Genomic DNA, 27,825 nt, shown 5'->3' with positions numbered 1-27,825 from the left:
CACGTGTAAAAGAATAAAGCTGAACCCCTTGGCTTACAGTATACACAACAATCAACTCAAAATGGATCACCAACTGAAATGTATGAGCTAAAACTGTAAAATTCTCAGAAGAAACTGTGGAAAATTCTTCATGACATTGACTTGGGCAGAAGCACAGCAACAAAAGGAAAAAAAAGAAATTGACTCATCAAAATTAAAAATTGTGCATTAAAGGCCACTGTAACAAAAGTGAAAATACATTTCATAGAATGGGAGAAATAATATGCAAATTATAGATCTAGTAAGGGTTTAGTTTTCCGAATATATTTTTAAAAAACCTTTAAAATTCAATGCAAAAAGACAAACAACCTAACTTTTTATATGGGCAAAGGACTGAAAAGACATTTCTCCAAATAAGGTATACATATGAACAACAAGCACATTAAAAGATGTTCAGCATCCTTTGTCACTGGGAAATGCAAATCAAAACCATTCCCTTCTCCAGGGGATCTTTCTGACCCCAGGGGTCGAACCATGGCTCTTCTGCATTGCTGGCAGATTCTTTACTGTCTGAGCCACCAGGGACGCCCTGAATTACTATATAACCTGGCAATTACACTAATAGATATACACCAGAGAAAGAGAAAGTGAAAGTGAAGTCACTCAGTTGTGTCCGACTCTTTGAGACCCCATGGACTCCTCAGTCCATGGAATTTTCCAGGCAAGAGTACTGGGGTGGGTTGCCATTTCCTTCTCCAGGGGATCTTCCCAACCCAGGGATCGAACCCAGGTCTCCTGCACTGCAGGCAGACACTTTACCATCTGAGCCACCAAGGAAAGAGGTATTCAAACAACTTCTACACAATTTTTTTTAACAGCAGTATTCACAACACCCAATAGGTGGCGTGCGTGCATGCATGCTGTCTCTTCAGTCTTGTCCAGCTCTTTGGGACCCCATGAACTGTAGCCCACCAGGCCCCTCTGCCCATGGGATTCTCCGGGCAAGAATACTGGAGTGGGTTGCCATGCCCTTCTCCAGGGGACTTGCCTGAGCCAGAGATTGAACCCTTGTCTTATGTTTCCTGTGCTGGCAGGGAGGTTCTTTACCACTAGTGCCACCTGGGAAACCCACCAATAGGTGGACACAACCCAAAAGCCCATCAAATGATACATGGATAAACAAAATGTCATTCAGCCATTCAATGGCATATTTTTGAGTCATACAAAGAAATAAAAGTATTGACAAGTGCTACCACATAAATGAAAATCAAAAACATTATGCTAAGTGAGTAAAGTCAAGCACAAAGCTCAGATCGTGTGATTATATTTGCATAAAATATTCAGAATAGGTGAATACATAAAGACAGAAAGCAGACTAGTAGTTGTCAGAGGCTGGAGGAAGGAGAAACTGAAATAGACTTTAATGGGTGTGAGGTTTCCTCTTTGGAGTGATGAAAATTTTTAAGAATTAGGCAGAGTTATGACACATGCCACATGTATATTGTTAACACTAAATATCACTGAATTGTACACTTTAAAATGATTATTTTATGTTATGTAAATTTCACCTCAATATAAGAGAAAGAGATTGGCAGAGAGGATTAAAAAACATGATTCAATAGAATGACCACTTTTTCTATTAAAAGACTTGTTATACTAATCATAAGTAGATTCCCTGGTGGCTCAGATGGTAAAGCGCCTGCCTGCAATGTGGGAGACCCGGGTTCAATCCCTGGGTTAGGAAGATCCCCTGGAGAAGGAAATAGCAACCCACTCCAGTACTCTTGCTTAGAAAATTCCATGGACGGAGGAGCCTGGTGGGCTATAGTCCATGGGGTCGCAAAGAGTCAGACATGACTGAGTGACTTCATTTCACTTCGTGAAGTGTTAGTTGCTTAGTCATATCTGACTCTTCACAACCCCATGGACTTTAGCCCACCAGGCTCCTCTGTCCATGAGATTCTCCAGGCAAGAATACTGGAGTGAGTAGCTTTTCCCTCCTCCAGGGGATCTTTCCGACCCAGGGATCAAATCAGGGTCTCCCACATCGCAAGCAGTCTCTTTACCATCTGAGCCACCAGGGATGCTCACATTCCATTTAAAATTCTTGATCTGATCATTTTAATCTCTACCATTTCTGAGTATCATTCTAATACTTGCTTTGTCCCTTTAGACTGTATTGTTTCCGGTCTTTAGCATGCCTTATAATTTTTGTTGAAATAAAACATGATACATTGAATAATAGGATCTGAGAGAATAGGTCTTTGTGTGATGCTTTCTACTGATTTGATTAGGGGTTATGCTGTTTAATGTTTGCTGTAACTGTAGGTGTTAGAAGCGTCAGTCTCCTCTAGTGTCTTTGTTCTGGTCTCCCACATTGTTTGGGGGGTGGTTTCCTAGAAATTTTTTTCAGGTATAAGTCCGGGTCTTATCCCTCTCATGGTAATCCACTGTTGTTATACTAAAGACCTATTAATGTGATCGTATGGTATTAGGGATGAGTTTTCTATAACCTTATGATTAAGTCCCTCTGGACTGTGACTTTCAGAAAAGTGACTTAGAATATATTTTTCTTCCCTTATGGGAGACAGGGAACCAGAAGGGGCTCATGTTATCCAGTTGCACTTTCCCCAGTTCAGACAAGGCTCAGGTGAAGTAGATTCCCCAGAGGGCAGACCACTGCCATACAGAACAGACCATTCTGAGAATATGAGGTGGAAAATAAATGGGCTCCAGGCTAAGGGGCCAGAGTTTGTCCTCTATGGACATACTCCAAAACAGCAGGCATGAGAGAGGAGCTGAGCCCTGTCCAGATAAGAGATAAAAGACCACATGTCCCTCATTCTCAAAGTCAAGGAGAACTTCCCAATTATATGTGCACAGAAAAGCTCCTTGGAGGTCAAAAGAAAGGGGATGGCACCTTATAGTAAGTAATGCAAACCTACCTATAGACCTCTTCACTAGAATCCATTTTGGCTGAGAGAGATGCACACACGGAGGACCCTGAGCTATACCAGTAAGGGCTCAGAACCAGGCACAGCAGGATGACTGGAAAGAGAGGAGGAAGAAGAAATGCCCCTTAAAAGTGATTCTAACTTTCACAAGGGTGTGACTCCTTCTCTCTGAGCCTGCTCGCGTGTCTATCCACATGTACTCTTTCCCCCCACAATAAATACTTTACCTGTTTTACTACTTTCTATCTCTATGTGGAAATTCATTTCCACACAGTTGACGAGCCAAGGCCTTGTCACTGGCCGCTGACCCCTGATGGTCTAGCGGCTATGATTCAGTGCTCTCACTGCCCTGGCCTGACTTTGTCTCTGGCCCAGAATGGAAATCCTGCTTCAAGCCACTGCAGGTGAGGCCACCTGAGATCATGTATTTCAAAATGACTGCTTTCCCCATAGACACATGGTTGCTTTACATTTAAACACAACCAGGATGAGAGGATTTTTCTGCATCTTCATTGTAAGAATCTCTTTAGGCTTTTCCAGGAAAAGCTCACAAAATTGCGGAACTCTTCTAAGACTAGGCTTTCAGTAGTTTTTAATTCTATAACTAGTCCATATTCCAGCAATTTGTCAATTATCATTTGAATGTTTCTATCAGTTGCTGGCTTCAGCGGTTTCTACTTCCAGCAAGCTATGATTCTCTGTATTTGCCTATCTCTTCAGCTTTTGCATGGTGATTTGTCTCTTGACCTCAATCCTCTGATTAGTTTAAAATAGTGACTGATATTTTTTTGTTCACATTTTTCTCATGAAGGTGCTAACGATGACTTCTAATCTTGTTATATGTCAGAAATAAAGGATTAGTATTTTTTTTAATGTTTGACAGAATTCAATCACACAAATTGTAAATTATCTATTCTGATTTATCTATTACTTGTCTAAAGGAGATCAGCCCTGGGATTTCTTTGGAAGGAATGATGCTAAAGCTGAAACTCCAGTACTTTGGCCACCTCATGTGAAGAGTTGACTCATTGGAAAAGACTCTGTTGCTGGGAGGGATTGGGGGCAGGAGGAAAAGGGGACGACAGAGGATGAGATGGCTGGATGGCATCACTGACTCGATGGACGTGAGTTTCAGTGAACTCCGGGAATTGGTGATGGACAGGGAGGCCTGGTGTGCTGTGATTCATGGGGTCGCAAAGAGTCGGACACGATTGAGGGACTGAACTGAACTGAACTGAGTTTTGGCAGTGTGTGTCTCTTAAGAAATTTGTCTCTATTATAAATTATCTAATTTTTCAAACTTTCACTTGCTTACAATACCCTTATATGATTTATTTTTTTATTGGTGTATAGTTGATTTACAATGCTGTTAGTTTCAGGTGCACAGCAAAGTGAATACATATACATATATCCACTCTTTTTCAGATTTTTTTCCCCACATAGGTTATTACAGAGTACTGAATAGAGTTCCTTGTGCTATACAGTAGATCCTTATTAGTTACCTCTTTTATGTATCATAGTGTATATATTTTAATCCCAATTTCCCAATTTTCTGTTTCCCCCTTTCCCTCCTGATAACCATCCCTGGTGGCTCAGGCAGTAAAGAGTCTGCCTGTAATGCAGGAGATGCAGGTTCGATCCCTGCACTGGGATGATCCCCTGGAGAAAGGAATGGCTACTCACTCAAGTATTCTTGCCTGAAGAATTCCATGGACAGAGGAGCATGGTGGGCTACAGTCCATGGACTTGTGAAGAATCAGACACAACTGAATGACTAACAGGGCTTCCCTGGTGGCTCTGATGGTAAAGAATCTGCCTGCAATTCATTTATATTTAAGGTAGTTATTGATATGTATGTTCCTATTGCCATTTAATTGTTTTGAGTTTGTTTTCATAGGTCTTTTTTCTTCTTTTCTTTTTTTGTTCTCTTCTCTTGTGCTGTGATCTCTATCTTTAGTGTTGTGTTTGGTTGCTTTGCCTTTTTTTTGTCTGTATCTATTGCAGTTTTTTGGTTTATGGTTACTATGAGGTTTAAATATAGGAGTTTATATGTATGCAAGGTTGTTTTAAGTTGCTGGTCTATTAATTTCAAATGCAATTCCCATTTCCTGCATGTGTATTCACTTCACAATTGCTGGGTTTGATATCATATTTGTGTATGGATGATTTCCTACTTTTACTGTATGAACTTTACCAGTGAAATTTCCCATTTGTGATTTTCTTATTTCTAGCTGTGGCCTCTTTTTTTACCCCCTCATATAGAAATTCCTTTAGCATTTGATTCAAATCTGATTTAATGGTACTGAATTCTCTTAACTTTTGCTTACTTGTAAAACTTGATTTCTCCATCGAAATTGAATGAGCTCCTTGTTGGGTAATCTTGGTTTTCGTTTTTTTCCTTTCATCATTTTAAGTATATCCTGCCATTCCCTTCTGGCCTGCAGAGTTTCTGCTGAAAATCAGCTCATAACCTATGGGAATTCCTTTATATGTTGTTACTTTTCCCTTGTTGCATTTAATATTTTTTCTTTATATTTAATTTTTGTGTCTCAGCATATTTCTCTTTGGGTTAATCCTCTAAGGGAATCTCTGTGCTTCCTGGACTTGGGTGACTATTTCCTTTAACATGTTAGGGAAATTTTTCTCTTCAAATATTTACTCTGTCCATTTCTCTTTTTCTTCTTCTTCTGGGACCCCTATAATTTGAATGTTGGTTCATTTAATGTTGTCCTAATGGTCTCTTAAACTGCCCTCATTTATTTTCATTATTTTATCTTTATTCCATTCCATGACAGTGATTTCCATCATTCTGTCTTCCATTCTTCTGCCTCAGTTATCTTGCTATTGATTTCTTCTAGTGTATTTTTCATTTCAGTTATTGTATTATTCACCTCTGTTTGTTCCTAAGTTCTTCTAAATCTTTGTTATACATTTCTTATATCTTCTTAATCCATGCATTTGTTCTTTTTTCCAAGATCTTACATCATCTTTATTATTACTCTGAATTCTTTTTCAGGTAGATTGCCTATCTTTTCCTCATTTAGTTGTCCTTGCAGGTTTTTATCTTGTTCCCTCATCTGCAACATATTTCTCTGTGATCTCATTTTGCCTGAATTTCTGTGTGTGTGGTCTCCTTTCTGCAGGCTGCAGGACTGTAGTTCTTCCTGCTTTTGGTTTCTGCCCCCCTCACAGGTGAGGCTGATCTAGAGGCTTATGTCATTATCCCTTTGACTGGTGGTGTGGTGACCAGCACCTACCCTGGATGTTGAAGGGGGCCTCCACCTTGCTCTGAGGTTGTCACTGCCTTGGCAGGGGTGGGCTCTAGTACCTCCCTGTTGGTATAGAGGCCCCCAGATCTGTTTCTTAGCTGTGTTTCTGATCTAAGTTTGGGTAAGGCAGAACCTGAGCCCTCCCACTGGGAGAGAAACCATTGAGTATTCCTCCACTGGAGCTGTTTACCTGTGAGTTGCTCTGATATGTCCCTTTCACCCATTGTATTGTTGGTCTGGTGACTCTCAGGTGTCGCTTTTTCCAGGCCACTGTCACAGATCCCTTGAGGTCAGGTCCAAGCACTGCCGTAGTTGTGCGCTGGACCTGCCAGGGGAACTATGGAGGAAGCTCATGCTCTGGCCTAGCCCCGACATGTACTTGCCCACAAAGCCCACAGCTGCAAAAGGCAAACCTGTCCCAGGGGCAGAGGGTCTTGTTGTCCTCTTGGATTTGGATCTTTGTGCAGGCATTGAATTTAGTAATCCACGAGTTGAGGTGTAACTCCGTGGTTTGTACAACCACGAGGAGAGATTTTGGCTCTTTTTGTTAGTCACATGGGCACTAGGTCTCAGCTGTAGTTTCAGATCCACTTTTGTGTGTGTTCTGCCCACCAGGGTCTGTTCCAGAGGTTGCTGGAGCACATGAGCCCCTCCAGCAGGAAGGAGCAGAGATGCAATAGGAGTGAGCGGCCACCAAGGTGGTGGGGGAGGGCAGAGGCAGTGGTGGCAGGGGCGTGTGAGTGGGGTCCATTGGAGCCCCCCTGAGTGCCCATGGAGGCCGGGGCCAGTGCTTGAGGAGGGAGGGCTGGTGTGCAGTGCTGCGACGGTGGCCCCAGAGCACTGCACATCACTCAGCAGTGGTGCTTGTCTTCTGCGGTGGCCTGAGCTTCTCCAAGAGTATTCCTGATTGCGGAGCTCCGCGTTGCCATCCCCTCAGACTGTTTCCTTACAGCCAACAGCAGTCTCCTTCCCGGACCTGCTCCTCACTGTGCCCTTGCGCACACTGGCGGACAACCCATCTCAGGCTGGGGTGCGCAGGGCTGTGGCCTGGGCCATCTATGTGGGTTTCCTTCTGTCCTGCCTGCCAGTGACTGGGTGCTTCTCTCTCCCTCGAGCCCCCAAGCTTTCCTTCAGTCCCAGCTGATGGTCCTGCTGGTGAGGGGCTTCCCCAGATGCGAGGCCCTCTTCTAACTTTCACTCTCCACCAGGGATGCAGCCCCATTCTGCTTCCTCTCTTCTTCCTTTTCCTTTCTTTTTTCTTTCATCCTATCTGATTACACAGGAATCTGTCTTGCCCCTCCCATATCTGAGGTCCTCTGCTAGAATTCAGCAGGTGCTCTGAGAGCACTTTTCCATTTGTAGATGTATTTTTGATGCATTGAAGGGAGAGACGAGCTCCATGTCCTCCTACTCCTCTGCTATCTTGTTAGGGAGTCAAGACAGCTGAGAAGTAGGACAATGTGGAGTTCATCTATATATTTTTATTTCTGTAAGGTGAGTTAGTAATGTCCTTACTTTTATTTCTGATTTTAGTAACTTGAATCTTTACTCTTTCTTTCTTTCTTGTTCAGTCTAACTAATAGTATAATAATTTGATATTTCCAAAGAATCAACTTTGGTTTTATTAATTTTCTCCATTGTTTTTCTTTTCACCATCTCTTTATTAACATGCTAATTTTTATTATTTCTTCCTTCTGCTTATTTTGGGTTAAATTTGCTGTTTTATTGTTTCTTATGGTGGAAAGTTAGGTTATTAATTTAAAATATAAGTATTTATTGTTGTAAATTTCTTTTTAAGCACTGCTTTAGTACATCCACAAAATTTTGGCATGTTGTTTCTTTATTTTTACTTATCTCAAGATATTTCTAATTTCTTGTGTAATTTGTTCTTTACTTCATTGGGTTTTTAGGAGTGTTTTTTAAAATTTTCACATCATTGTGATTTTTCCCATTCCCTTCTGTTATTGGTTTATAATATATCTTTGTGGTCATAGATTATGAGTTGTATGATTTCAATTTTTAATCATTAATTGAGGTGGTTTATATGGCTTAACATATGGTTTTTCTGGAGAATATTTGATTTGCACTTGAGAAGAATGTATATTGTACTATTTTGGGGTGATGTATTCTGCAGCTGTCTGTTAGATGCTATTAAGTTTTTAATTTTTTCTTCAGTTTGCCTAGTTGATCTATCATTTTTTCTATGGAGGTATAATTGATAAAATTTTTATGTTTATATAACTTTTATATAAAACTTTATATTAATAATATATTTTATATATGAAACCAACATGATGTTTTCATATATGTATGCAGTGTGAAATGACTACCACAATTAATTAATGCATCCATAACTTCATATTGTTATCTTTTGTTTTTTTGCTGTGGTGAATACACTTAGATCTCTTCTCCTAGCAAGTTTCAAGTATACAATAGAGTATAAACTGTCACCACATTGTGACTTAGTTTCCCAGAACTTATTCATCTTATAACTCAACAAAGTACCCTTTGAACAACATTTTCCCACTTTATCCACCAATTAGCATTGGTAACCACCAATGCCATTCTCTGGTTCTATGAGTTTGACATTTTAGAGTCCACATAAAAGTAAAATTATACAATTTTTGTCTTTCATTTTCTGGCTTATTTCATGTAACATAATGTCCTCAAGGCTTATTCATGTTGTCACAAATGACAGGGTGTCCTTTCTTTCTATGGCTGAATATATACATATATATATAATTTTCTTTATTCATGAACAATTCACCTGATGAACATTTAGATTGTTTCCATATCTTGGCTATTGTGAATAATGCTACAGTGAACATGGGAATGCTGATATCATTTTGAAACCCTGATTTCAGTTCTTTTGGATATATGCCAAGTAGTGGGATTGCTGAATTGTATGATACTTCTATTTTTAATGTTTTAAGGAGCCTCTACACCATAATGGCTATACCATTTCACATTTCCGTCAATACCAATAGAGTATAAGCATTACAATTTCCCCCACAACATCACTAAATTTATTATATTTTGTCTTTTTTATGAAAGCCATCGAAACATATTATAGTGATATCTCATTGCAGTTTTTTACTTTACTTATTTGGATGCCCCAGGTCTTAGTTGGGGTATATAGGACCTAGCTCCCTGACCAGGGGTTGAACTCTGGCCCCTGCATTGGGAGTGCAGAGTCTTAGCCACTGGACCACCAGGGAAATCCCTCATTGCAGTTGTAATTTGCATTTTCATTTTCATGATGATTCACGGTGTTGAGCACCATTTTATGTACCTGTATATAAAAGGTGTATGTATGTCTTCTTTGAAAAAAATGAAACAAAGCAATGGACAAAGAATTAATCTCAAAAATATACAAGCAACTCCTGCAGCTCAATTCCAGAAAAATAAGCAACCCAATCAAAAAGCGGGCCAAAGAACTAAACAGACATTTGTCCAAAGAAGACATACAGATGGCTAACACACACATGAAAAGATGCTCAACATCACTCACTATCAGAGAAATGCAAATCAAAACCACAATGAGGTACCATTTTACGCCAGTCAGAATGACTGCTATACAAAAGTCTACAAGCAATAAATGCTGGAGAGGGTGTGCAGAAAAGGGAACCCTCTTACACTGTTGGTGGGAATGCAAACTAGTACAGCCACTATGGAGAACAGTGTGGAGATTCCTTAAAAAACTGGAAATAGAACTGCCTTATGACCCAGAAATCCCACTGCTGGGCATACACACCAAGGAAACCCCAATGTTCATCGCGGCACTGTTTATAATAGCCAGGACATGGAAGCAACCTAGATGTCCATCAGCAGACGAATGGATAAAGAAAGCTGTGGTACATATACACAATGGAATATTACTCAGCCATTAAAAAGAATACATTTGAATCAGTTCTAATGAGGTGGATGAAACTGGAGCCTATTATACAGAGTGAAGTAAGCCAGAAAGAAAAACACCAATACAGTATACTAACGCGCATATATGGAATTTAGAAAAATGGTAATGATAACCCTGTATGTGAGACAGCAAAAAAGACACAGATGTATAGAACAGTCTTTTGGACTCTGTGGAAGAGGGAGGGCAGGACGATATGGGAGAATGGCATTGAAACATGTAAATTATCATATGTGAAACGAATCACCAGTCCAGGTTCAATGCATGAGACAGGGAGCTCGGAGCTGGTGCACTGGGAGGACCCAGGGATGGGATGGGGAGGCAGGTGGGAGGGGGATTCAGGATGGGGAACACATGTACACCCATGGCGGATTCATGTCAATGTATGGCAAAACCAATACAATATTATAAAGTAAAAAAAAAATAAATAAAACTGAAAAATTTTTTTTTAAATTAAAAAAAGAAAAAAGTGTCTAAGCAAGTCCTTTGCTAATTTTAAAATCATATTATTATTTGCATTTTGAGTTGTATGAGTTCCCTAGATATTTTGAAGGTATGAAAACTTGCCAAAAAACAAACAAATACACAAAAACCAACAAAAATAGATGGCTTGCAATATTTACTTTCACTTTATAGGTTCTTTTTACTCTGTTATTTGTTTCCTGTGCTGTGCAGAAGATTTTAGTTTGATATAATCCCACTTAAAAACTTTTTCTCTTGTGTCTTTTGGTTTTGGAGTCATATCCAATAAATCATTGCCAAGACCAATGTCAAAGGGCATTTTTCTGTTTTCTTCTAGGAGTTTCATGGATGGAAACCTTATGTTTGTCTATAGTTCATTTTGAGTGGTTTTTTAAAAATATAGTATAAGAATTCAATTTTCTTATTTTATATACATAGATAGCTAATTTTTTTAACACCATTTATTAAAGAGACAATCCTTTTTTCATTGTCTATTCTTCATGCCCTGGTCATAGGTTAGCTAGTCATATATGTGTGAATGTATTTCTTGGCTCTCCATTAGTGTCTGTTTTTATGCCAATGCCAAACTATTACAGCTTTGTAATATAGTTTGATACCAGGAGGTGGGATATCTTCCCCTTTGTTGCTCTTTATCAAATGTACTTTGGCTATTTGTGGTCTTTTGTGGATCCACGTAAAATTTATGATTGCTGTTTCTATTTCTGTGAGAAATATTATTAGAATTTTGGTAAGAATTGCATTGAATCTTTATATTGCCTTGATTAGTAATAGACATTTTAACAATATTAATTCTTCCAATCTGTGAGCATGTATATCTTTCCATTTATTTGCATCTTATTTAAAATTTTCACCAATATTTCATGCTTTTTACAGATCCTTCTTGAATAAATTTTTTTCTGAGTATTTTATTGTTGATGCTATTGTAAACATTATATTCTTTTAAAAAATTTTTATTGGACTATAGTCGCTTTATAATGTTGTGTTAGTTTCTACCATATAGGAAAGTGAATCAACTATATACATATATGCAATCAAATATATACATATATATTCTCTCTTTTTGGGGTTTCCTCCCCAGTTAGGTCACCAAAGAGCATTGAATGGAGTTCCCTGTGCTATCCAGTAGGTTCTCATTAGCTATCTATTGAAACTGAGTCATTTGTAGAGACATGGATGGACCTAAAGACTGTCATAGAGAGTGAAATAAGTCAGAAAAACAAACTATTGCTTGTATGTGAAATCTGAAAAAATTGATATAGACAATCTTATTTACAAAGCATAAATAGAGACACAGACATAGACAACAAATGTATAGATACCAAGGGGGAAAGAGGGAAGTGGGATGAATTGGGAGATGGGGATTGACAATATATACACTATTTGTACTCTGTAAATGTTACTTTTTAAATGTATTTTTCAAATAATTCATTGTTAGTGTGTAGAAATGCAACTGATTTTGTACATTAATGTTGTATTCTTCAACTTTACTGGACTTGTTTATTAGTTTAACAATTTCTTCATGGAGTCTAAGATTTTTATATAAGATCATGTCATCTGCAAAGATCGACAATCTTATTTCTTTCTAATTTGATTACCTTTTATTTATTTTTCCTGTCTATTTGCTCTGGCCACAACTTCCAATACTATGTTGACTAGGAGTGGTGAGAATTGTCATCCTTGTCTTATTCCTTGTCTAAGAGGGAAAACTTTCAGCTTTTTACCATCAAATATGATGTTAGCTGGGCTTCCCATGCTAACAATGCAGGAGACCCCGGTTCAATTCCTGGGTCAGGAAGATCCCCTCGGGAAGGGGTAGGCTACCCACTCCAGTATTCTTGGGCTTCCCTGGTGGCTCAGATGGTAAAGAACCTGCCTGTAATGCAGGAGACCTGGGTTCCATCCCTGAGTTGGGAAGATCCCCTGGAGCAGGGCATAGCAACCCACTCCAGATTCTTGCCTGGAGAGTCCATGGATAGAAGAAGCTAGAGGCTACTGTCCATGGAGTCAGACACAACTAAGCAACTAAGCACAGGACACCACATGATGTTAGCTATGAAATTATCATATATGACTTTTATTATGTTGAAGTACATGTTTACTATACCTAATTTCTTTACAGTAACTATCAGGAATAGATGATGAATTTTGTCAAATGCTTTTTAATGGATCTATTGAGATGATCCTATAATTTTTATCTTTCATTTTTTAATGTGGTATATTACATTTATTGATTTGTGTATGTTGGACTATCCATGCATCCTAGATATAAATCTCACTTGGTCATGGTGTATAACAATTTCAATGTGCTTTCAGTTCAATTTGCTAGCATTTTTTTTAGGATTTTGTATCTATATTTATCGGAGATACTGGTCAGTCATTTTTTTTCTTGTAGTGTCCTTATCTGGCTTTCTTATAAGGATAATCTTGGCCTCACAAGATGAATGTAGAAATCTTCCCCCTCTTCTTTATTTTTAGGTAGAGTCTGAGAAGATTTGGAATTGATCATTCTCTAAATGATGAGATTCACTCATAAAATCATCTACCTTGTTCTTTTTTAGGAGGTTTTTGACTATCAATTTAATATCATTACTCATCATTGTTCTGTTCATACTTTCTATTTTTCTTTCATGATTCTGTCTTGATAGGCTATATGTTCCTGGGAAGTTATTAATCTCTTCCAGGCTATACAGCATGTGACATGTAATTGTTCATATTGGTCTCATATTACTTTATATTTCTGTGGCATTAATTGTAATATCTTTTTCATTTATGATTTTACTTGAGTCCTCTCTTCCTAATTAGTCTCGCTAAAGGCTTCTTAAATATTTCATCTTTTCAAAAAATCAACTACTAAGTTTGTTGATTTTTTATTGTCTTTCTAATATTTATTTAAAAAAAAATTCTGCTCTAATCTTGAGAAACGCTGGACTGGAAGAAGCACAAGCTGGAATCAAGATTGCCGGAAGAAATATCAATAACCTCAGATATGCAGATGACACCACCATTATGGCAGAAAGTGAAGAGGAACTAAAGAGCCTCTTGATGAAAGTGAAAGTGGAGAGTGAAAAAGTTGGCTTAAAGCTCAACATTCAGAAAACGAAGATCATGGCATCCGGTCCCATCACTTCATGGGAAATAGATGGGGAAACAGTGGAAACAGTGTCAGACTTTATTTTTTTGGGCTCCAAAATCACTGCAGATGGTGACTGCAGCCATGAAATTAAAAGACGCTTACTCCTTGGAAGGAAAGTTATGACCAACCTAGATAGCATACTCAAAAGCAGAGACGTTACTTTGCCAACAAAGGTCCGTCTAGTCAAGGCTATGGTTTTTCCTGGGGTCATGTATGGATGTGAGAGTTGGACTGTGAAGAAGGCTGAGCACCGAAGAATTGATGCTTTTGAACTGTGGTGTTGGAGAAGACTCTTGAGAGTCCCTTGGACTGCAAGGAGATCCAACCAGTCCATTCTGAAGGAGATCAGCCCTGGCATTTCTTTGGAAGGAATGATGCTAAAGCTGAAACTCCAGTACTTTGGCCACCTCATGCGAAGAGTTGACTCATTGGAAAAGACTCTGTTGCTGGGAGGGATTGGGGGCAGGAGGAGAAGGGGATGTCAGAGGATGAGATGGCTGGATGGCATCACTGACTCGATGGACGTGAGTCTGAGTGAACTCCGGGAGTTGGTGATGGACAGGAAGGCCTGGCGTGCTGCGATTCATGGGGTCACAAAGAGTCGGACACGACTGAGCGACTGAACTGAACTGAATCTTTATTACTTCCTTTCTTCTGCTAACTTTGGGCTTAGGTATTCTTCCTGTTCTATTTATCTGAAGAATGCATTTAGGTTGCTTATTTATATATTTATTTTTATTGATATAATTTTTATTTGCTAGAACTGATTCTGCTTTACCCCATAAATTTTAATGTTTCCTTTTTTTCTTTTGGTCTCAAGATATTTTAAATTTCCCTTTTTATATCCTCTTTAATCATCTGGTTGTTCAGCAGTGTGTATTTAATTTCCACATATTTGTGAATTTTTAAGATTTTCTCTGGTTATTGACTTCTAATTTCATGCCATTGTAGCTTGAAAAGAAGCTTGTTATGATCTTAATCTTAAATTTGTTAAGACTTCCTTTATTGCACAACATATGATCTATCCTAGAGAATGTTCCATGGGCATTTAAGAAGAATGCATATTTTGGTGCACTTGGATGAATTATGCTGTGTGTTTGGCTTATAGTGTGTTCAAGTATGGGCTTCCCCCGTGATACAGCAGTAAAGAATCTGTCTGCAATGCAGGAGATGCAGGAGATGTAGGATTGATCACTGAGTTGAGGAGGTTCCCTAGAAGAGGGCATGGCAACCCACTCCAGTATTCTTGGCTGGAAAGTCCCATGGACAGAGGAGCCTGGCAGGCTACAGTCCATAGGGTCGCAAAGAGTTGAACACAACTGAAGCAACTGAGCACACAGGCACCTGTTCAATGTCTTATTCCTCATTTTCTGTACACATGACCTATTTACTGTTGAAAATGGGATATTAAGCCCCCCTTTCTATTATTGTAATGCTATCTATTTTTCTGTTAATATTTGTTTAAATATTTAGGTGTTCCAAAGTTAGGTGCATATATAGTTACAATTATTATATCCTCCCACTCCTTTATTGTTATATAGTGACCTTTGTCTCTGAGCAATTTTGACTAAATGTCTTTTTTATCTGATACAAGTAGAGCCACTCCTCCTCTCTTTTGTTTACTATTTGATGGAATTTCTTTTCCATCCTTTTATGTTCAGCTTTTGTGTGTCCTTAGAGTGAGTTTTTTACAGACAATGTATTATTGGATTAAATAAATTAATTTAGCCACTCTGTCTTTTGATTGGAGAATTCAAACTATTTGCATTTAAATTAGTTATTCATAGGTGAGAACTTAGTCTTGCCATTTTGTTGTTTTCTGTTCTGCAGTTCCTTTTTTCCTTTCTCTTGTTTCTTTCTTTCTCATTATGTCTTCCTTTGGGACTTGGTGTTTGTTTTTTTGTGTGTGTGTGTTTCCATTTTTTTTTTTTTTTGCTTGTTTGTTTGTGTGTGATGATGTGCTTTTACTTATTTCTGTGTATCTACTAGCTTTTCCTTGTAGTTACCACAAGGCTTATATAAAACTTCTTACAATTATAACAATCTATTTTAAGCTGATAACATCTTACTTTCAATTGCATACAAATTGTGTGTACAAAGTATTTTATATTTTTAGTTCTTCCATTTTATGTTGTTGAAGTCACAGTTTGCATCTTTTAAAACTGTGCATCCATTAACAATTTTTGTAGTTATAGTTATTTTTTATACTATTGTCTTTTAACTTTTATACTGGAATTAAAATTTATTGATGCTCTCACTTTACAGTATTAGAGTATTCAGAATTTGACCATATATTTACATTTACCAGTCAGTTTTATATTTTCAGATGTATTTACATTGTTTCTTAGTGTCTGTTCATTTTCATTTTTCTTAGTGTCTTTGAAGATCTCTCTTCAGGCAAGTCTAGAGGTGATAAACTCAGCTTTTTTTGTTGTTGTTAAGAATTAAATTCATCTACTTTTCATTTCTGAAAGAAAGTTTTGCTGACTATAGCATTCTTGGTTGCCAGTGATTTTCTTTAAGCACTGTGAATATGTCACCCCACTCTCTCCTAGGGTTACTGCTGGGAAAGGAGTTTATCACCGTATGGGGTTCCCTTATAGATAATAAAGCACTTTAGTTTTGTTGCTTTCAAACTTTTCTCTTTGTTTTTTTATTTTTAGCTATTTGGTTTTAATATATATCAGACTCATCTACTTTGAGTTCATTTTTCTTTGGTTCCTTTGAATTTTACAAAACTTCATGTCCATATCTATTCCAGACTTTGGAAGTATTCAGCTATAATTTCTTTAATCTTTCTATGTATTCCTCTCTTTTCCTCGGGGATTTTGATGAGGCAAATATTTGTTTGCTTGTTGATGTCTCATAATTCATGTAGGCTTTCTTCACTCTTTTTTTTTTTTTTGGTTCTTTTTGCATTTGTTATTGGGTAATTCCAAATGATCTGTCTTTGACTTTGCTAGTTTGTTTTGTTTAACCAAGACTTCTGCTGAAGCTCTCTGTTAACTTTTTTCAGTTCTATCATTGTATTCTTTACTCCACAATTGTGTGATTTTTATTTGTTTATTAAACTTATCATCTACTTCATACATTTATTTTGATGTCTTGAGTTTTCTATTTGTGACATCTTGTAACTTACCGAGCACTTTTTTTTTCTTTTGTTTGAAATTTATTAATTTTAATTGGAGGCTAATTACATTACAACATTGTAGTGGTTTTGCCATACACTGACATGAATCAGCCACGGATGTACATGTGTTCCCCATCCTGAACCCTACTCCCATCTCTCTCCCCATCCCATCCCTCTGGGTCATCACAGTGCACCAGCCTTGAGCACTCTGTCTCATGCATAGAACCTGGACTGGCAATCTGTTTCACATATGATAATACACATGTTTCAATGCTATTCTCTCAAATAATCCCACCCTCACCTTCTCCCACAGAGTCCAAAAGACTGTTCTATACATCTGTGTCTCTTTTGCTATCTCGCATATAGAGTTATTGTTACCATCTTTCTAAATTCCATATATATGCATTAGTATACTGTATTTTGGAGAAGGCAATGGCATCCCACTCCAGTACTCTTGCCTGGAAAATCCCACGGATGGAGGAGCCTGGTAGGCTGCAGTCCATGGGGTCGCGAAGAGTCGGACACGACTGAGCGACTTCACTTTCACGTATTGGAGGAGGAAATGGCAACCCACTCCAGTGTTCTTGCCTGGACAATCCCAGGGATGGCGGGGCCTGGTGGGCTGCCATCTATAGGGTCGCACAGAGTCGGAAACAACTGAAGTGACTTAGCAGCAGCATACTGTATTTGTGTTTTTCTTTCTGGCTTATTTTGCTCCGTATACTAGGCTCCAGTTTCTTCCACCTCATTAGAACTGATTCAAATGCATTCTTTTTAATAGCTGAGTAATAGTCCATTGTGTATATGTACCACAGCTTTCTTATCCATTCGTCTGCTGATAGACATCTAGGTTGCTTCCATATCCTCGCTATTATAAACAGTGCTGCGATGAACATTGGGGTACATGTGTCTCTTTCAATTCTGGTTTCCTCGGTGTGTATGCTCAGCAGTGGGATTGCTGGGTCATAGGCCAGTTCTATTTCCAGTTTGTTAAGGAATCTCCACACTGTTCTCCATAGTGGCTGTACTAGTTTGCATTCCCAACAACAGTGTAAAAGGGTTCCCTTTTCTCCACACCCTCTCCAGCATTTATTGTTTGTAGACTTTTGGATAGCAGTCATTCTGACCAACCTCATTGTGGTTTTGATTTGCATTTCTCTGATAGTGAGTGATGTTGAGCATCTTTTCATGTGTTTGTTAGCCACCTGTATGTCTTCTTTGGAGAAATGTCTGTTTAGTTCTTTGGCCCACTTTTTGATTGGGCTGTTTATTTTTCTGCAGGAGTTGCTTGTATATTTTTGAGATTAATTCTTTGTCAGTTGCTTCATTTGCTATTATTTTCTCCCATTCTAAAGACTGTCTTTTCACCTTGCTTGTAGTTTTCTCCACTGTGCAAAAGCTTTTATTCAGTGCAATCCGTATCAAGCTACCAATAGTATTTTTCACATAACCAGAACAAATAATTTCACAATTTATATGGAAATACAAAAAACCTCGAATACCCAAAGCAATCTTGAGAAAGAAGAATGGAACTGGAAGAATCAACCTGCCTGACTTCAGGCTATACTACAAAGTTACAGTCATCAAGACAGTATGGTACTGGAACAAAGACAGAAATATAGATCAATGGAACAAAATAGAAAGCCCAGAGATAAATCCACGCACCTATGGACACCTCAGAGAAGGCAATGGCAACCTACTTCAGTAATCTTGCCTGGAATATCCCATGGACGGAGGAGCCTGGTAGGTTGCAGTCCATGGGGTTGCTAAGAGTTGGGGACGACTGAGCGACTTCACTTTCGCTTTTCACTTTCATGCACTGGAGAAGGAAATGGCAACCCACTCCAGTATTTTTGCCTGGAGAATCCCAGGGACGGGGGAGCCTGGTGGGCTGCCATCTATAGGGTGGCACAGAGTCAGACATGACTGATGCGACTTAGCAGCAACATGGAAACCTTATCTTTGACAAAGGAAGCAAGAATATACTATGGAGAAAAGACAATATCTTTAACAAGTGGTGCTGGGAAAACTGGTCAACCACTTGCAAAAGAATGAAACTAGGACACTTTCTAACACCATACACACACACACACACACACACACACACACACACACACACACACAAACTCAAAATGGATTAAAGATCTAAACTTAAGACCAGAAAATATAAAACTCCTAGAGGAAAACAGGCAAACACTCTCCAACATAAATCACAGCCGGATCCTCTATGACCCACCTCCCAGAGTAATGGAAATAAAAGCAAAAATAAACAAATGGGACCTAATTAAACTTAAAAGCTTTTGCACAACGAAGGAAACTTACTGAGCATTTAAAGATGATTATTTTGAAATCTTTGTCAGGCAACTCATAAACATCTAATTCTTTGGCATCTGTTACTGGAACTTTATTGGTTACCAGAGCTTTATTAGTTTCCTTGTTTGAGTCTTTATTGTTTGTGTAGCCTGTGTGTGCATTTGAAGGAGAAAACACTTTTCTCATTTTTTTTTTTTCCCAGAGTGTTTATGGCTGGGGAAGGCCTTCTGTAGATTCCTTGAATTTATGAGATTATCCAGGGGCTTTCAGGTAAATTGGGTTAGAGACAGGGTTATTGCCAAGTCTATGATGGTGTTTGTAAATAGTTGATGTGTCTTTTACCAGGTGCTCTGACAGGCATAGATCCTGTCTGACGCTTGGAAGATAGGATTACCTCTATGACCTTTTTTATTAGGTCTGGAACTGGGAAAGTGGTCCACAGTTGGATCCAGAGATGATGAGTCTGTAACCAACTATTTGGACATGAGTGGTTCCCACCAGGTCCTTTGAAGGGCCATGTAACTGGGTCAGTCCCTGCATGAGCAGGATTGGCACTGGACCCTGCCTGAGAGAAACTGGAACTGCGTCCGAGGACTACTTCATCATCCACATCTAGGACTGAGGTTTGTATGCCTGATCTTGGAGGCATGAATGAAGCGTCTCTTACCAAGTCCCTGGGAAGGTAGGACTATTCCCTGACCTGATAAGAATAGGAGTCAAGTTTCAGGGCCATTTCAAACCATAGTGGGCTTACTTCTGAGGTCATGGATTAGTTTTCTGGTGAATCTCTGCATGCACAGGATTGCTTGTGGACTGTGGCAGGGAGGGGCTTGAGCTGATTAACAAAGTTGTTTCAAGAATTGCTGTGGACCAAGGTTGGTTGGCCTGCCTCCAAGGGGCACTAACTGGCATGTCTTCTGGTCGGTCACTGGGCAAGTTGGACTACTTGGAGAATGTGATCTGGTTCTGAGCCAGGGCTGTTTCTGGATCTGCTGACTAAAGTTCACTTACTTCCCTTCAATGACACTGACAGATGTATCTTCCAGTGGGTCCCTGAGCAGGTAGGACTAATCAGGGGCAGTGGCTGGGGGGAGAGCTGGAGTGAATTATAGGGCTGTTTCCACCTCTCCAAAAGTATAGATGGGTAGGTTTCCAGTTTATTCCTTGGTATAGCAGGACATCTCACTGACTGCAGCTAGAAGGGACTGGAGCTGAATTATAGGACTACTTCAGTATCTGTGGGGACAATCATGGGCATGTTCCCTGCCAGACCCCTAGGTTGTCAGTACTGCTGATTATGGTTGACAGGGCCTAGAGCTGGGTCATGTGTCATTTCAGGGTCCACAGACAGGACCAAGGTCTGTGGGCTTATTACCTGAGGCAAAGGCAAGTGTGACTCTTCCTGTGCTGCTGTGCTAAGTCACTTCAGTCATGTCTGACTCTTTGATACCCCATGGACTGTAGCCTGCCAGGCTCCTCTGTGCATGGAATTCTCCAGGCAAAAATACTGGAGTGGGTTTCCATTTCCTACTCCAGGGGGATCTTCTTGAATCCTCTAATATTTGGTTATTGTAGGAGGACCAAAGCAAAATGAGGCTATAGCTGAGCTGACTGAGGAATGGAGATGTTCTGGGCTCTGTAGCTGGGTCCATAGTTGGAAATTCAGCCTCCTGATTGAGCATAGGCTTACTTTCTCAAAATGACCCTCCTTATTCGTGAGCCACAGTGGTGGTTAACAATATCCAACCCTGGTCCCAAAGCGCACAAAGAGGCATTTTTGCCTGTGAATAGCTGCTGAGTTACTGTTCCTGAGTGATGATACAAGCAGGGGACTTCCTATTCTGCCGTCTTGCTGGTATTCGTCTGTTCTATCTATTGAAAATCATTGAAAATTGGGTTTTGAGATCTCTAACTTTAATAGTTGAATCATCTATTTTTACTTTTAATTCTAGGAGGTTTTGCTCTGTGTATTTTTGCTTTTTGTTTACTATATTCAATATATGTTAACAGTTATGTCATGCATTGCTTGTTTTAAAACAATCTTTGTTTTTAACAATCAGTTCAGTTCAGTCACTCAGTCGTGTCCGATTCTTTGCGATCCCATGGACCGCAGCACGCCAGGCCTCCCTGTCCATCACCAACTCCCAGAGTCCACCCAAACCCATGTCCATATAATTTTTGTTAAAGTCTATTTTGTCTGAGCTGCTCCAGGTTTATTTTAGCTACAGTTTTTTTTGTTTACAATATATCTTTTTATTATCCTTTACTTTCAATTTATTTGTGCTTTGAATCTAATGTGTACATATCATACATAGCATATAGTTGACCGTGCTTTTTCCTGCAATTTGGAAACCTCTGCCTTTTGATTGAAATGTTTATTCCTTTTATATTTAATATAATAACTTATAATCATTTATATGGTAGGATTTATGACAGCTGATTTGATATTAATTTTCTATATGGCTTATGTAGTTTTCCTTTGTATTTCTTTTTTATTAAATAAATATTTTCCAGTATATCACTTAAATGTCATTATATATTCATATATATGGGCTTCCAAGTGGTGCCAGTGGTAAAGAACCTTTGTGCCAATGCAGAAGACATAGAGATGCAAGTTAGATCCCAGGGTCAGGAAGATTCCCCTGGAAGAGTGCATGGCAACTCACTTCAGTATTTTTGCCTGGAGAATCCCAAGACAGAGGAGGCTGGTGGGCTACAGTCCATAGGGTCACAAAGAGTTGGACATGACTGAAGTGACTTAGCATGCACATTCATATATATATATAAGTAGAAGTTGTTCTAGTAATTACAATTATTAGCATCAATATAGCTTCATTTCCTTCCTTTTGTTTTGTGTTATTATTGTCTATAAGTTACAAATATTATTATATAAATTACAAGACCATCAGCATAAATTTATAATTGAAATTATTGTTTTTAATCAAATAGAAGCATTATAAATAAATGTTATAAATGTAAATGTTATAAAACAAAAATGTTATAAATAAAACACCTTTAGGAGATCAAATCAAGATGGTGGAGTAGAAGGACATGCGCTCATCTCCTCCTGTTAAAGCACTGAAATCAAAACTAGCTGTTGAACAACCATCAACAGGAGGACACTGGAACCCACCAGAAAACAATACCCCATGTCCAAAGACAAAGGAGAAGCCACAACAACACAGTAGGATTGGCACAATCAAAATAAAATCTCATACCCACCAGGTGGGTGACCCACAAATTGGAGAACAATAATACCTAAGAAGTTATTTCACTGTTATGAAGGTTCTGAGCCATCTGTCAGGCTTCCCAGCCTGGGGATCCAGCAAAGTGACTAAGAATCCTTAGGGAATCTGACTTAGAAAGCCAGTGGGATATGTTTGCAGGACTTCCACAGGACTGGGGGAAACATAGAGGGTACACAACAAAATCTTGTGTGTACCAGGACACAGGGGAAAGGAGCAGTGACCCGACAATATACAGAACCAGACACCAGCTAGTTGGAGGGTCTCCTGTGGAGGTGGGGGTCAGCAGTGACTTGCTGTGGGGACAATGGCATTGGCAGCAGCAGTCCTGGTAGGTGCCCCTTGGCAAGTGAGCCCTCTTGGAGGTCACCATGAACCCTACCATAGAGCCCGTAGATTCCAGGGCTGGGTCTCCTCAGGCCAAACAACTAACTAGGAGGGAGCACAGCCCCACCCATCAGCAGATTAAAGTGTTACTGAGCATGGCCCTGCCCACCTGAGCAAGGTCCAGTTTTTCCCCACTGCCAGTCCCTCCCATCAGCTTCATCCACCAGAGGGCAGACAGAAGAAGCGAGAAGAGCTACAACCCTGCAGCCTCCAGAACAAAACCCACAGCCACAGAATGTTAACCGAAATAAAAAGGCAGAGGATTACTCCCAGATGAAAGAACAAAACCCCAGGAAAACAATGAAATGGAGTGGAGATAGGCAACCTTCCAGAAAAAGAATTCAAAATAACGATAGTGCAGATGATCCAGGATCTTGGAAACAGAATGGAGAAGATGCTAGAAATGTTTACCAAAGACCTAGAAGAACTAAAGCACAAACAGAGATGAATAATTCACTAAAAGGAATAAATAGAATAACTGAGGCAGAAGAATCAATGAGTGACCTGGAAGAAAGAATGGTGGAAATCACTGCTACAAACTAGAATACAGAAAAAATAATGAAAAAGAAAAAAAAAAATGAAGACAGCCTAAGAGACCTCTGGGACAACATTAAACACATCAGCATTCGTATTTTTTTTTCAGCATTCATATTATATGGGTCCCAGAAGGAGAAGAGAGAGAGGACCCAAGAAAACATTTGAAGAGATAATAGCTGAAAACTTCCCTAACATGGGAAAAGAAATAGTCAGTCAAGTCCAAAAAGCCCAGAGAGTCCCAGGCAGGATAAGCCCAAGGAGGAACACAAGACACATAGTAATCAAAGTGACAAAAATTAAAGACAAAGATAAAATACTAAAAAGAATAAGGGGAAAATGATAAATAATATACAAGGGAACTCCCATAAAATTATCAGCTGATTTCTCAACAGAAAATCTATAAGCCAGAAGGGAATAGCATGATATATCTAAAGCAATGAAAGGGAAGATTCTACAACCAAGAATACTCTACCCAGAAAGACTCTCATTCAGATTTGATGGAGAAATCAACAGCTTTCCAAACAAGCAGAAATTAAGAGAATTCAGCACCACCAAACCAGCTTTATATCAAATGCTAAAGGAACTTCTTTAGGCACAAAACACAAGAGAAAGAAGATACCTATAAGAAATAAACCCAAAATGATTAAGAAAATGGTAATAAAAGAGAGGGTGGCATGATTGGAGGGAGTAGCAGTGAAACATTTACATTACCATATATAAAATAGATATCCAGCAGGAATTTGCTGTATGATGCAGGGAACCCAAATCTGGTGCTGTGACAACCTAGAGGGTTCTGAAGGGGTGGAAGGTGGGAGAGAGGTTCAAAGGGAGGAGATGTATACCTATGGCTGATTCATGTTGATGTATGGCAGAAACACAATATTGTAAAATAATTATCCTCCAACTAAAAATAAATAAATTTAAAAAATTAAAATGGTATTAAGATCATACATATCTGCCGGGAGCCGGCATATTACATACTGAGTGCATGTTGCATATTGAGTGCAGCACTTTCCACAGCATCATCTTTCAGGATCTGAAATAGCTCAACTGGAATTCTATCACTGCCGGGAGCCAGCGTGAGGAGCTCCACCCATGACAAAGGTCATGAGGAAGGAGGCTCGGCATATGCAAAGTCGGGATCGAGCCTCAGGAGTCCCCCTGGAAATTCTCGAGCATCTCTGCCTACTTTCTGCTTTGTGCTTTCACCTACACCTCTGACTTTACGGGGGGCTGTTCCCCACTACCTCTCTCTGAAAAAGAGTTAGCTTACAGCTCCAGTTAATAATTCCTGGGTGTGAGTGTTTCAACCTACAAATTCCTTTGGAAGTCCTCTAGCCTGCCTGAATAGGTTTTTCGGGCCACATGTGATTGCTCAGAGCCTCCCAACTGTGAGAGGCATGAGATGTTCTAAACTGTCTAAATACAGATTCCTTTGAGCAGTTAAAAGATTGATTAGAAATTGTATTGGTGAAGGGATTTTCACTTTTTGGGCCAGTGTTTGCTGCTAAGTCTCCATATCCCTTACCTGCTGTGTCCCTGGCAGTGTATTGATTAATATAATTGGTGTAAATAGTAGCTTTAATGTTTGTAACCTGGGACCCTTGGGTTAATTCTTTTTCTTGTTATAGCCCACCACACCTTTGCTCTGTAAGAATGCAACTTTATCTAATGCTTTTGGAGGGTGGCTCCTGACCAATCACCTTTAGAGAAAAATAAGTTTTCTGAAGAAAGGGTCTTAAAATGTTAACAGGCCTCCGGGCCAGAAGATGATGCAAATCACCTAAACTTTTGCATATGATAAGTTTGCAGGAAGAAAGCCTGGCTTACTGCATGACTCTACCCCTTCCCCCATTATCCTCTATGCATAACTTAAGGTATAAAAACTACTTTGGAAAATAAAGTGCGGGCCTTGTTCACCGAAACTTGGTCTCCCCATGTCGTTCTTTCTCTCACCTTCTGGCTGAATTATTCAGCCTCTTTTCTCCACTGAATTTCCTCACTGAGCTATCCTTATTTCAGCCTCTTTTCTTCACTGAATTTTCCTACTGAGCTATCCTTATTCTATTACTCTTTATATCCTTAATTAATGTTTAATTAAGCAGTTGTTTCCTGATCCTCGCCGACGCCGTCCCCGCTTCGAATTCCCTGGATCCACTGGGGCTGGACCCCGGCACATATCAATAATTACTTTAAATGTAAATGGATTAAATCCACCAACTGAAAAACATAGACTGGCTGCGTAGATGAAAACATGTTCATTCATACTCTTTCACTTATCACTGTACTTAACCCCTCAAATTGTGTGTAATTATTTTATATGGTTAGGTTAATCATGTTTTCATTATTGCTTGCAATTGTAATTATCTTTTATTTTTTTGTCTGGCTATTAATTGTGAAAACTGATAAACATCTTTTATATTGTGATTATGTAGCTAGTATTCATTTTAATTCCATTGTATCAAGATTGTCAACAGAAAATAATAGAAGTCTGATATAGACTTCTATATAGAGTAAAACTACCATTTAATAGAAAAACCTGTAATCACTTTTTAAAATCCAGATGCACATTAGAATTACCCTGCAAGTTTTTGAAAAATATAAATGCCCAGGTATTGTTTTTTCCTCCAAAACTCCAGATGTGATTCTAAGGAGCAGCCATGTTTAAAAACAACTGGACTATATGATGATCTTTTACTTTTATCTAGTTTGTTTCACTTTTTATATTTAGCACTCCCATTTCATTTAGACTATGCTTTACAATTTGTCCATCTCCTTTTTTGTTGCTCTTTCTCAAGCCTTTATCAAGTGTAGTAGAAAAACTTTTATATATATATATAGTATAAATAATATATATACATTATAAAACTTATGAATTCTGGCTTACCTAAAAAATTTATGACAGTTTGGTTCCACTTGTTTGACTAAGTATGAACAGAATGCTACATATCTAATTTATATTCACTCAAAATTTTGATATAGTTCCATTTATTCTGACATCTAGTATTACTGCTAAAAGTCTAGAAAATTTGGGGGCAGTCCTAAGATGATGGAGGAATAGGATGGGGAAACCACTTGCTCCCCCACGAGTTCATTGAAAGATCATTTGAACACTGAGCAAATACCACAAAACAACTTCTGAACACTGGCAGAGAAAACCAGGCACCCAGAAAGGCAGCCCATTGTTTTCAGAAGGAGGTAGGACGAAAGATATAAAGAGAGACAAGAGTTAGGGATGGAGACCTGTCTCAGGGAGGGAGTCATAAAATAGGAGAAGTTTCCAAACATCAGGAAACCCTCTCACCCGTGGGTCTGTGGGGAGTTTTGGAATCTCAGAGGGCAACATAACTGGGAGGAAAAAATAAATAAAACCCACAGATTACATGCCTAATTGCAACTCCCAGCAAAGAAGTAGCTCAGACGCTTGTGTCTGCCAACAGCAAGAGGGAGCTGAACAGGGAGGCGCAGCCTGCATTGCTTGGGGTAGGGACTGGGCCTGAATGCCCTGAGGACAATCTGAGGGAGCTAACGTGAGATAGCAACCCAAACTGTGGGATAGCCAGAGAGAGAGGAAAATAAAAGAGAGAGAGAGAGAGAGAGAACTTTCCCATGAAAAGCTCTAACCTAAGGCACTGCCAGGCCTGCTCACAGAGCAAAGGACTGAGCGATCACCAGAGGAGAGCTAGCTGGCTGCGGACTGGCCCATCCCCCGCTGGAGGCAGGGAGGCAGGCGGGCGACATCCAGAGCAGGAAGGCGAGGGGCAATCTCAGCCTCAGAGACGGCATGCCCTACCAAACTGTGAGCCTGCTCCCAGTTGCTAACCAAGTTTTCCTGGGATCCTGGATGGTTGACATCTGCCAGGAGGGTTGCAGCCAAAGATCAGCTCCCCAGAGGAGGCACACAGCACACCTGAGACGGCGTGCCCACTGCGCACCCAGGAAACTGAGCGGCTGGGATGGGGGAGGAGATAAGATGCACCCCGCCCCCCACCACCCCCGCCCCCCGCCACAAACTGGGGAGAGTGTGCTCACCAAGCACCTGGTTGCCTGAGCTGCTTGGACCTGGGAAGGCACAAAACGGAGGCCCAACCAAGTCTGTGCCTTTGTGGAGTACCCGAGAATCTGAACCTGAGTGGCATAGACCTGGGAAGTGCATGTAAACCAGGGCCTGCCTTAGACAGTTCCCCAGCAGAGCAACCTGGAACCTGAGCAGTGCAGACTGGGAAGTCACACATGCCATGAGCAGGGGAAAACCCAGTGTGGCCCAGACACTGAAAGAAATCCCCAAACAAGTCAGTGATATTTGTTTGCAGTGTTCTTCCCTCCCTGCAGCACAACTGAACAAGTGAGCCTAAATAAATGACCACCTTCGCCCCCTTGTGTCAGGGCAGAAGTTAGATACTGAAGAGACTTGCAAACAGAGGAAGCCAAAATAAACAAAGAAGAAGGAATGGCTTTGGAAGTAACAGGTTCAACAGATTA

At 39.6% G+C, this 27,825-nt stretch overlaps 1 long non-coding RNA gene across 3 annotated transcripts in view; it reads right to left on the bottom strand.

Annotated features, from left to right (window-relative positions):
- The window catches only part of LOC133234071 (uncharacterized), a 153,241-nt gene that overhangs the window by 77,661 nt on the left and 47,755 nt on the right, over nt 1–27,825 (bottom strand). Inside the window, exon 7 of one of the 3 annotated variants that reach the window (XR_009731997.1) lies at nt 1,909–3,027. The exons of the other annotated variants lie outside the window; for them this stretch is intronic. This is a non-coding gene — a long non-coding RNA (uncharacterized LOC133234071). Of the gene's footprint in view, nt 1–1,908; nt 3,028–27,825 lie in introns of those variants that run through there. 3 annotated transcript variants of the gene reach the window in all.

The sequence above is a fragment of the Bos javanicus genome, chromosome 21, assembly GCF_032452875.1.
Source record: "Bos javanicus breed banteng chromosome 21, ARS-OSU_banteng_1.0, whole genome shotgun sequence".
Lineage (NCBI taxonomy): Eukaryota > Metazoa > Chordata > Mammalia > Artiodactyla > Bovidae > Bos > Bos javanicus.
The sequence above is the reverse complement of the archived record's forward strand: the minus strand, read 5'-3'. Positions and strand labels throughout refer to the sequence as shown.